General features: G+C 55.3%; 3 non-coding genes across 3 annotated transcripts in view; all 3 read left to right on the forward strand.

Moving 5' to 3' along the window:
• The first annotated feature begins 7,517 nt into the window (after nucleotides 1–7,517).
• On the forward strand, nucleotides 7,518–9,504 carry LOC148345279 (18S ribosomal RNA). The gene has a single exon (XR_015848724.1). It is a non-coding gene; the product is annotated as an 18S ribosomal RNA (ribosomal RNA).
• A 1,342-nt stretch (nucleotides 9,505–10,846) lies between these two features.
• LOC148345280 (5.8S ribosomal RNA) lies at nucleotides 10,847–11,000 on the forward strand. Its single transcript, XR_015848731.1, has one exon. It is a non-coding gene; the product is annotated as a 5.8S ribosomal RNA (ribosomal RNA).
• Nucleotides 11,001–11,564: 564 nt separating this feature from the next.
• Nucleotides 11,565–11,664, forward strand: part of LOC148345281 (28S ribosomal RNA) — a 4,529-nt gene continuing 4,429 nt past the window's right edge. The window contains exon 1 of the ribosomal RNA XR_015848728.1: nucleotides 11,565–11,664. This exon is cut by the window's right edge and continues 4,429 nt beyond it. This is a non-coding gene — a ribosomal RNA (28S ribosomal RNA).

The following is an 11,664-nucleotide window of genomic DNA, read 5'->3' on the forward strand; positions in this document are numbered from 1 at the left end:
GCGACAGCCGCAGTACCGCCAAAATCCATGCAGCGGCGCTGGATTTATGGCCTCCGAAAGGCCCATTCATTCAGACGGGTCCATGTATTTTCAGCGACAGCCGCAGTACCGCCAAAATCCATGCAGAGGCGCTGAGTTTATGGCCTCCGAAAGGCCCATTCATTCAGACGGGTCCATGTATTTTCAGCGACAGCAGCAGTACCGCCAAAATCCATGCAGCGGCGCTGTATTTATGGCCTCCGAAAGGCCCATTCATTACCAACGGGGCTGCAGTAGCATCCCGCGGCCACGCAGGGGCAGATATTGTGAGGGAATTACATGGTAGTGGACGGAGCGCCCATGCATTTCCAATGGGAGTGCAGTACCTCAAAAATCCGCTCCAAGCCACCGAACTTGAGGGCCCGACGTTCCCTCAACACTAGCCCAGTGCAATCGACATTTCGTTCTGTGTACATTGTTACACAGAATGACAATACAAGGGAATTATTATTATTATTATTATTATTATGTATTCAGCCACTAGTGGCGGGCACAATACCCCAAACACTGGCCCGGCGCTGGCTGAGTTTATGGCCTCTGAAAGGCCCATACATTCAGACGGGTCCATGTATTTTCAGTTTTCCGTAGCAGGTGTGATTGTTTGTTTAATTAGGTAGTTTGTGTTGGTGACGGTGTTCCTAACTGTGGTGGCTTGTTTGTAGAATGTGGGGCCCTGCGTTTGTGTTATGTTGATTTCTGGTAATTTACTTTTTACTAAGTAGTCTTTCAGGTTTTTGTTTCTTTTAAAGGCTGAGATGATTTTGTAATCTTGGATTATGCTTGTGTTCTGTAGTGTCTGATTTATATTTTGTCCATTCATTCAGACGGGTCCATGTATTTTCAGCGACAGCCGCAGTACCGCCAAAATCCATGCAGCGGCGCTGGATTTATGGCCTCCGAAAGGCCCATTCATTCAGACGGGTCCATGTATTTTCAGCGACAGCCGCAGTACCGCCAAAATCCATGCAGAGGCGCTGAGTTTATGGCCTCCGAAAGGCCCATTCATTCAGACGGGTCCATGTATTTTCAGCGACAGCAGCAGTACCGCCAAAATCCATGCAGCGGCGCTGTATTTATGGCCTCCGAAAGGCCCATTCATTACCAACGGGGCTGCAGTAGCATCCTGCGGCCACGCAGGGGCAGATATTGTGAGGGAATTACATGGTAGTGGACGGAGCGCCCATGCATTTCCAATGGGAGTGCAGTACCTCAAAAATCCGCTCCAAGCCACCGAACTTGAGGGCCCGACGTTCCCTCAACACTAGCCCAGTGCAATCGACATTTCGTTCTGTGTACATTGTTACACAGAATGACAATACAAGGGAATTATTATTATTATTATTATTATTATGTATTCAGCCACTAGTGGCGGGCACAATACCCCAAACACTGGCCCGGCGCTGGCTGAGTTTATGGCCTCTGAAAGGCCCATACATTCAGACGGGTCCATGTATTTTCAGTTTTCCGTAGCAGGTGTGATTGTTTGTTTAATTAGGTAGTTTGTGTTGGTGACGGTGTTCCTAACTGTGGTGGCTTGTTTGTAGAATGTGGGGCCCTGCGTTTGTGTTATGTTGATTTCTGGTAATTTACTTTTTACTAAGTAGTCTTTCAGGTTTTTGTTTCTTTTAAAGGCTGAGATGATTTTGTAATCTTGGATTATGCTTGTGTTCTGTAGTGTCTGATTTATATTTTGTCCATTCATTCAGACAGGTCCATGTATTTTCAGCGACAGCCGCAGTACCGCCAAAATCCATGCAGCGGCGCTGGATTTATGGCCTCCGAAAGGCCCATTCATTCAGACGGGTCCATGTATTTTCAGCGACAGCCGCAGTACCGCCAAAATCCATGCAGAGGCGCTGAGTTTATGGCCTCCGAAAGGCCCATTCATTCAGACGGGTCCATGTATTTTCAGCGACAGCAGCAGTACCGCCAAAATCCATGCAGCGGCGCTGTATTTATGGCCTCCGAAAGGCCCATTCATTCCCAACGGGGCAGCAGTAGCATCGCGCGGCCACGCGGGGGCAGATATTGTGAGGGAATTACATTGTAGTGGACGGAGCGCCCATGCATTTCCAATGGGAGTGCAGTACCTCAAAAATCCGCTCCAAGCCACCGAACTTGAGGGCCCGACGTTCCCTCAACACTAGCCCAGTGCAATCGACATTTCGTTCTGTGTACATTGTTACACAGAATGACAATACAAGGGAATTATTATTATTATTATTATTATTATGTATTCAGCCACTAGTGGCGGGCACAATACCCCAAACACTGGCCCGGCGCTGGCTGAGTTTATGGCCTCCGAAAGGCCCATACATTCAGACGGGTCCATGTATTTTCAGTTTTCCGTAGCAGGTGTGATTGTTTGTTTAATTAGGTAGTTTGTGTTGGTGACGGTGTTCCTAACTGTGGTGGCTTGTTTGTAGAATGTGGGGCCCTGCGTTTGTGTTATGTTGATTTCTGGTAATTTACTTTTTACTAAGTAGTCTTTCAGGTTTTTGTTTCTTTTAAAGGCTGAGATGATTTTGTAATCTTGGATTATGCTTGTGTTCTGTAGTGTCTGATTTATATTTTGTCCATTCATTCAGACGGGTCCATGTATTTTCAGCGACAGCCGCAGTACCGCCAAAATCCATGCAGCGGCGCTGGGTTTATGGAATCCGAAAGGCCCATTCATTCAGACGGGTCCATGTATTTTCAACGACAGCCGCAGTACCGCCAAAATCCATGCAGCGGCGCTGTATTTATGGCCTCCGAAAGGCCCATTCATTCCCAACGGGGCAGCAGTAGCATCGCGCGGCCACGCGGGGGCAGATATTGTGAGGGAATTACATTGTAGTGGACGGAGCGCCCATGCATTTCCAATGGGAGTGCAGTACCTCAAAAATCCGCTCCAAGCCACCGAACTTGAGGGCCCGACGTTCCCTCAACACTAGCCCAGTGCAATCGACATTTCGTTCTGTGTACATTGTTACACAGAATGACAATACAAGGGAATTATTATTATTATTATTATTATTATGTATTCAGCCACTAGTGGCGGGCACAATACCCCAAACACTGGCCCGGCGCTGGCTGAGTTTATGGCCTCCGAAAGGCCCATACATTCAGACGGGTCCATGTATTTTCAGTTTTCCGTAGCAGGTGTGATTGTTTGTTTAATTAGGTAGTTTGTGTTGGTGACGGTGTTCCTAACTGTGGTGGCTTGTTTGTAGAATGTGGGGCCCTGCGTTTGTGTTATGTTGATTTCTGGTAATTTACTTTTTACTAAGTAGTCTTTCAGGTTTTTGTTTCTTTTAAAGGCTGAGATGATTTTGTAATCTTGGATTATGCTTGTGTTCTGTAGTGTCTGATTTATATTTTGTCCATTCATTCAGACGGGTCCATGTATTTTCAGCGACAGCCGCAGTACCGCCAAAATCCATGCAGCGGCGCTGAGTTTATGGCCTCCGAAAGGCCCATTCATTCAGACGGGTCCATGTATTTTCAGCGACAGCCGCAGTACCGCCAAAATCCATGCAGCGGCGCTGGGTTTATGGAATCCGAAAGGCCCATTCATTCAGACGGGTCCATGTATTTTCAACGACAGCCGCAGTACCGCCAAAATCCATGCAGCGGCGCTGTATTTATGGCCTCCGAAAGGCCCATTCATTCCCAACGGGGCAGCAGTAGCATCGCGCGGCCACGCGGGGGCAGATATTGTGAGGGAATTACATTGTAGTGGACGGAGCGCCCATGCATTTCCAATGGGAGTGCAGTACCTCAAAAATCCGCTCCAAGCCACCGAACTTGAGGGCCCGACGTTCCCTCAACACTAGCCCAGTGCAATCGACATTTCGTTCTGTGTACATTGTTACACAGAATGACAATACAAGGGAATTATTATTATTATTATTATTATTATGTATTCAGCCACTAGTGGCGGGCACAATACCCCAAACACTGGCCCGGCGCTGGCTGAGTTTATGGCCTCCGAAAGGCCCATACATTCAGACGGGTCCATGTATTTTCAGTTTTCCGTAGCAGGTGTGATTGTTTGTTTAATTAGGTAGTTTGTGTTGGTGACGGTGTTCCTAACTGTGGTGGCTTGTTTGTAGAATGTGGGGCCCTGCGTTTGTGTTATGTTGATTTCTGGTAATTTACTTTTTACTAAGTAGTCTTTCAGGTTTTTGTTTCTTTTAAAGGCTGAGATGATTTTGTAATCTTGGATTATGCTTGTGTTCTGTAGTGTCTGATTTATATTTTGTCCATTCATTCAGACGGGTCCATGTATTTTCAGCGACAGCCGCAGTACCGCCAAAATCCATGCAGCGGCGCTGAGTTTATGGCCTCCGAAAGGCCCATTCATTCAGACGGGTCCATGTATTTTCAGCGACAGCCGCAGTACCGCCAAAATCCATGCAGCGGCGCTGGGTTTATGGAATCCGAAAGGCCCATTCATTCAGACGGGTCCATGTATTTTCAACGACAGCCGCAGTACCGCCAAAATCCATGCAGCGGCGCTGTATTTATGGCCTCCGAAAGGCCCATTCATTCCCAACGGGGCAGCAGTAGCATCGCGCGGCCACGCGGGGGCAGATATTGTGAGGGAATTACATTGTAGTGGACGGAGCGCCCATGCATTTCCAATGGGAGTGCAGTACCTCAAAAATCCGCTCCAAGCCACCGAACTTGAGGGCCCGACGTTCCCTCAACACTAGCCCAGTGCAATCGACATTTCGTTCTGTGTACATTGTTACACAGAATGACAATACAAGGGAATTATTATTATTATTATTATTATTATGTATTCAGCCACTAGTGGCGGGCACAATACCCCAAACACTGGCCCGGCGCTGGCTGAGTTTATGGCCTCCGAAAGGCCCATACATTCAGACGGGTCCATGTATTTTCAGTTTTCCGTAGCAGGTGTGATTGTTTGTTTAATTAGGTAGTTTGTGTTGGTGACGGTGTTCCTAACTGTGGTGGCTTGTTTGTAGAATGTGGGGCCCTGCGTTTGTGTTATGTTGATTTCTGGTAATTTACTTTTTACTAAGTAGTCTTTCAGGTTTTTGTTTCTTTTAAAGGCTGAGATGATTTTGTAATCTTGGATTATGCTTGTGTTCTGTAGTGTCTGATTTATATTTTGTCCATTCATTCAGACGGGTCCATGTATTTTCAGCGACAGCCGCAGTACCGCCAAAATCCATGCAGCGGCGCTGAGTTTATGGCCTCCGAAAGGCCCATTCATTCAGACGGGTCCATGTATTTTCAGCGACAGCCGCAGTACCGCCAAAATCCATGCAGCGGCGCTGGGTTTATGGAATCCGAAAGGCCCATTCATTCAGACGGGTCCATGTATTTTCAACGACAGCCGCAGTACCGCCAAAATCCATGCAGCGGCGCTGTATTTATGGCCTCCGAAAGGCCCATTCATTCCCAACGGGGCAGCAGTAGCATCGCGCGGCCACGCGGGGGCAGATATTGTGAGGGAATTACATTGTAGTGGACGGAGCGCCCATGCATTTCCAATGGGAGTGCAGTACCTCAAAAATCCGCTCCAAGCCACCGAACTTGAGGGCCCGACGTTCCCTCAACACTAGCCCAGTGCAATCGACATTTCGTTCTGTGTACATTGTTACACAGAATGACAATACAAGGGAATTATTATTATTATTATTATTATTATGTATTCAGCCACTAGTGGCGGGCACAATACCCCAAACACTGGCCCGGCGCTGGCTGAGTTTATGGCCTCCGAAAGGCCCATACATTCAGACGGGTCCATGTATTTTCAGTTTTCCGTAGCAGGTGTGATTGTTTGTTTAATTAGGTAGTTTGTGTTGGTGACGGTGTTCCTAACTGTGGTGGCTTGTTTGTAGAATGTGGGGCCCTGCGTTTGTGTTATGTTGATTTCTGGTAATTTACTTTTTACTAAGTAGTCTTTCAGGTTTTTGTTTCTTTTAAAGGCTGAGATGATTTTGTAATCTTGGATTATGCTTGTGTTCTGTAGTGTCTGATTTATATTTTGTCCATTCATTCAGACGGGTCCATGTATTTTCAGCGACAGCCGCAGTACCGCCAAAATCCATGCAGCGGCGCTGAGTTTATGGCCTCCGAAAGGCCCATTCATTCAGACGGGTCCATGTATTTTCAGCGACAGCCGCAGTACCGCCAAAATCCATGCAGCGGCGCTGGGTTTATGGAATCCGAAAGGCCCATTCATTCAGACGGGTCCATGTATTTTCAACGACAGCCGCAGTACCGCCAAAATCCATGCAGCGGCGCTGTATTTATGGCCTCCGAAAGGCCCATTCATTCCCAACGGGGCAGCAGTAGCATCGCGCGGCCACGCGGGGGCAGATATTGTGAGGGAATTACATTGTAGTGGACGGAGCGCCCATGTATGGCCAATGCATTTCCAATGGGAGTGCAGTACCTCAAAAATCCGCTAGATGGCCCCGATCTTGAGGGCCCGGCGTTCCCTCAAGTGCCGATTTTATACCCCCTTCTCCAGCCGACAGCCAGAATTATATTAGGGACTCGCAATTTTGAGAGGTGAGCACCAGGGCTAATCAGCGGCCACCCGTGACCATTGAGTCCGACAGAGCAGAGGCTAGGGGCGGCCTCGCATCTCGCAATTACCGAGGGAAGATGCCGGTTCTCGAAAAATTTCTAAGTTTTTCAAATTTTAAAGTATTGAAGTATTTAGGGCGCTTCCCGCGGCCCTGGCTTTTGCATGTACCCCTCTAAGCTCCGGTTCTCGAAAAATGTCTAAGTTTTTCAAACTTTAAAGTATTGAAGCCGGACTTCCGCGGAGGCTGACAGGGGGCCTCCATCGAAGCACCCTTCACCCCCGGGTGAGCCGGCGTCGGCCCACGGGCCTGCCGGTTCCCCAACTGAGCGATTGGCACACGAGACCCGCCTCGGAGGGCCCACGTCGGCCGGCGCAAGCCGGTGTTCGGGCGTGCGGCTCCTCCGGCTTTGCGGGTCAAGCTCCAGCGCCGAGGATACTAGGCAAACGTTGGGCCCCCCCGAGCCGAGTGGATACCCGCCTCAGAAAGAGCTGGGGCGGTACGTACGGACGGCCTCACTAAGAGGGAACGGAAGCTACTAAAGCACACGTATAACTGTCCGATGTGCGAACGAAAGTGAGGCCGGACGAATCCGATACGAGTTACGAGTGAGGCGGGATCCACGGCTGGCACTCGCGGGGCCCTCTTGCGAAACCATGCCTCGGCGTGAACCTTTTGGCGGCAGAACCAAGACGAACCGAGGTCGAGCTTCCGTCTCGAGCCACACCCAGACGTCCGACCGTCGCGGAGCCCGACGCCACGCGTGCTAGGGCTCCGCGCGAAACATCGTTTCACGACACCCGCTCGTCAGCCCGTCCGAACGTATACGAGTGTCGCGCGGCCCCCCGGGCCCGGCTGTAGCCACAGCCTCGTCCCGGACCAGGGCCGCACCGCCACCAGCAGCGCCCCCCCGGCGGCAGACGCACTCTGGTTGATCCTGCCAGTAGCATATGCTTGTTTTCAAGATTAAGCCATGCATGTCTAAGTACGAATGGCCAGTACAGTGAAACTGCGAACGGCTCATTAAATCAGTTATGGTTCCTTTGATCGCTCCACCGTTACTTGGATAACTGTGGCAAATCCAGAGCTAATACATGCAAACGAGCGCCGACTCGCGGGCGGGGCTCCGGCCTCGCCCCGGGGACGCGTGCATTTATCAGACACAAAAACCCACGCGGTGTCCGGCGGGCGGGGGCTCAGCCGTCGCGCGCGTCCCCCGCGTCCGGCCTCCGCCTCTCCGGGCGGGGGCGTAAGCGGCGCGGGCGGCTCCGCGCGCGCCGGTCCTCGTTCCGCCGGCCCGGCCCCCCCTTTGTGTTGACTCAGGATAACCTCGTGCCGATCGCTCGCCCACCCGAGGCGGCGACGACTCATTCGAATGTCTGCCCTATCAACTTTCGATGGTAGACTCTGCGCCTACCATGGTGACCACGGGTAACGGGGAATCAGGGTTCGATTCCGGAGAGGGAGCATGAGAAACGGCTACCACATCCAAGGAAGGCAGCAGGCGCGCAAATTACCCACTCCCGACACGGGGAGGTAGTGACGAAAAATAACAATACGGGACTCGTTCGAGTCTCCGTAATTGGAATGAGCCGAACACAAACCCATCGGCCAGCATCCATTGGAGGGCAAGTCTGGTGCCAGCAGCCGCGGTAATTCCAGCTCCAATAGCGTATTTTAAAGTTGCTGCAGTTAAAAAGCTCCTAGTTGGACCCCGGGACGCGAGCTGACGGTCCGCCGCGAGGCGTGCATCCGTCTGTCCCAGCCCCTGCCTCTCGGCAAAAGCCCCCGTGATGCCCTTCGCTGGGTGTCACTCGCGGGGCCCGAAGCGTTTACTTTGAGGAAATTAGAGTGTTCAAAGCAGGCCACACGGCCGCCCCTGCATATCGCAGCTGGGAATAATGGAATAGGACTCCGGTTCTATTTTGTGGGTTGTCATGAACTGGGGCCATGATTAAGAGGGACGGCCGGGGGCATTCGTACTGCGCCGCTAGAGGTGAAATTCTTGGACCGGCGCAAGACGGACGAGAGCGAAAGCATTTGCCAAGAATGTTTTCATTAATCAAGAACGAAAGTCGGAGGTTCGAAGACGATCAGATACCGTCCTAGTTCCGACCATAAACGATGCCGACTCGCGATCCGGCGGCGTTATTCCCATGACCCGCCGAGCAGCACCCGGGAAACCGACCAAGTGTCTGGGTTCCGGGGGGAGTATTGTTGCAAAGCTGAAACTTAAAGGAATTGACGGAAGGGCACCACCAGGAGTGGAGCATGCGGCTTAATTTGACTCAACACGGGAAACCTCACCCGGCCCGGACACGGAAAGGATTGACAGATTGAAGGCTCTTTCTCGATACCGTGGGTGGTGGTGCATGGCCGTTCGTAGTTGGTGGAGCGATTTGTCTGGTTAATTCCGATAACGAACGAGACTCAAACATACTAAATAGTACCGCGGCCCCCCGCGCGGTCGGCGGCAGAAAACTTCTTAGAGGGACAAGTGGCTCTCAGCCACACGAGAATGAGCAATAACAGGTCTGTGATGCCCTTAGATGTCCGGGGCTGCACGCGCGCCACACTGAGCGTATAAGCGCGTCGTCTATCCCCGCGCCGGCAGGCGCGGGTAATCCTATGAACCCCGCTCGTGACAGGGCCTGGGGATTGCAATTATTTCCCACCAACGAGGAATTCCCAGTAAGCGCGGGTCATTAGCCTGCGTTGATTAAGTCCCTGCCCTTTGTACACACCGCCCGTCGCTACTACCGATCGGATGGCTTAGTGAGGTCCTCGGATAGTCCCCGCCGGGGCCGGCCCCGGCTCCGGCGGTGTGCCAGAAGACGGTCGAACTTGACTATCTAGAGGAAGTAAAAGTCGTAACAAGGTTTCTGTAGGTGAACCTGCAGAAGGATCATTAACGTACGAGCGGCAGCAGATCCGCCTCGGTACACCCCCGACGAGCCAGACGCCGAGGGCGGCGGGTCGTCGCAGGCGGAGGAAGAGGGTAGACCGGGACGGGACGGGACGGGGGGCGCGGCGCGGGTCACTCCCGGGCCGCGCGTCGGAGCGAGTTCGGCGGGCGCCACGCGGCGCGGCGCGACGCGAGAAAAGGCGGCGGGCGATGTCGCGCTACCTCCGTGCGAGCGGGGTAGCGCGCTCGTCCGACGACCCCAGTAGCGCGGCGCGGCGCGACGACAGGCGACCGCCAGCGACGGGCGAAAGGCGGCGGCCGTGCGCGGGACCCCCGTAACCGGGGAATCCCCCTCTGCCGACGACCCTAGCTCGGCGCGGTTCTCGCGCTTCCGGCGCGCGCTTCCGGGGCGGCACTCGCCTCGACGACCTCCCGTCCTTTAAAGGTAACGGTTCGGGCCGGCGCCCCGGCGTCCGTCCGCCCGTCGGTGTCGCGTGTCCGTGCGGCGCGGGGCTGCTCTCGGCGAGGGTCGCCGAGCAAGCGGATCCCCGCACGGATCACAACGGCCGTATGGCGGCGGCGTCGGGACGCCCGCCCGAGACGAAGGTTCAGGGCGACGAAACGGTGCTCCCACCGGCTACCTTTTTCCCCGGCCAAACGCGTCCGTCGGCCGGAGCCCTCGAGGGGCCGCGTAGCGCGCGCGTGGGCCGGCCCCCGGACACCGGAGTCCCTCCCGGGGCTCCGGACACCGGGGGTTCGGTTCCGCGCGGTCCGCCGCGGTCTCCTCTGTCCATCCATAGTCCGGGCAGGCCGCGGCCGGGTCGGGGGCCAGTCCCCCCTCGGTGTCAGCGCGGTCGCGCCGCCCTTGTAAACCAAACCCACTCGCTGACGGGTAGCAACACCCAAAGCGTCGCTTCGCGGCGCGGCGGGGCTTCCAAGTCGGATGGCCTTCCGGGGTCCGGGTAGGAGACGCCGGGGGCCGGCCTCAGCGCCGAGCCCCCGACCTACCCGGCGAGTCCGGTCGCCGAGTCGTGTCAGGCCCGAGCGGGAGACGCCGGGCGCCGGCCTCAGCGCCGAGCGCCCGACCTACCCGGGCCGACGCACGTCTCGGGCGCCGTCGCGGCCCCGAGCGGGAGACGCCGGGCGCCGGCCTCAGCGCCGCGCGCCCGACCCGCTCGGCTCGTCGCGGCGTCGCGCGTATCGCGCCCGTCGGTAACCGCGCCGCGGGTTAGGGGCTCGCTCGCGGGAGCGACCGAACGGCACCCGCGGCGCGTTCGTCTCCGGTACAAACCCTGTCGTGAATTTGTCTCCGATCGTCCCGGGCGGACGTAAAAGGGCCCAAACGTACGACTCTTAGCGGTGGATCACTCGGCTCGTGCGTCGATGAAGAACGCAGCTAGCTGCGAGAACTAATGTGATTTGCAGGACACATTGATCATCGACACTTTGAACGCACATTGCGGCCCCGGTTTTACCCCGGGGCCACGCCTGTCTGAGCGGCGCTTTCCAATCGATCGGACGCGGGCCGGGCCCTCCGCGACATTCCGCCGGTCCGTCCGGCGGGTGGCGCGAGAACCCGGTCCGCGCGGGCGAGGCTCGGGCCCTCCGCGACATTCCGCCGGTCCGCCCGGCGGGTGGCGCGCGACCCGTCTCCCCGCCCACTCCGCGGCTGGGGTTTCGCAGGGACCCCCGTCCCTTCGTACCCTCAAATACAGACTCGGGCGGCGCTCCGTGTCCGTCCGCCCGTCGGTGTCGCGCGTCCGCGCGTCCGGAGGTGCTTCTCGGCTGCCGGTGAGTACGGCTGGTACTTAGCATACCGAGAAGGTGCTCCGCGCGCGCGGCTCCGCGCGGCGGCCCGTATGGCGGCGGCGCTCGGCGCCCTCCTCAGGTAAAGGTCCCGGTCGGCGCCTCGGCGTCCGTCCGCCCGTCGGTGTCGCGTGTCCGTGCGGCGCGGGGCTGCTCTCGGCGAGGGTCGCCGAGCAAGCGGATCCCCGCACGGATCACAACGGCCGTATGGCGGCGGCGCCGGTCCCGGCGCCGGCCCCGACCGCACAGCTCTACGCGCACGCCCTCAGATCAGACGAGACGACCCGCTGAATTTAAGCATATTACTAAGCGGAGGAAAAGAAACTAACCAGGATTCCCTCAGTAGCGGCGAGCGAAGAG

Source organism: Urocampus carinirostris, unplaced genomic scaffold (genome assembly GCF_059441175.1).
Source record: "Urocampus carinirostris isolate Australia breed hairy pipefish unplaced genomic scaffold, RoL_Ucar_1.0 HiC_scaffold_60, whole genome shotgun sequence".
Classification (NCBI taxonomy): domain Eukaryota; kingdom Metazoa; phylum Chordata; class Actinopteri; order Syngnathiformes; family Syngnathidae; genus Urocampus; species Urocampus carinirostris.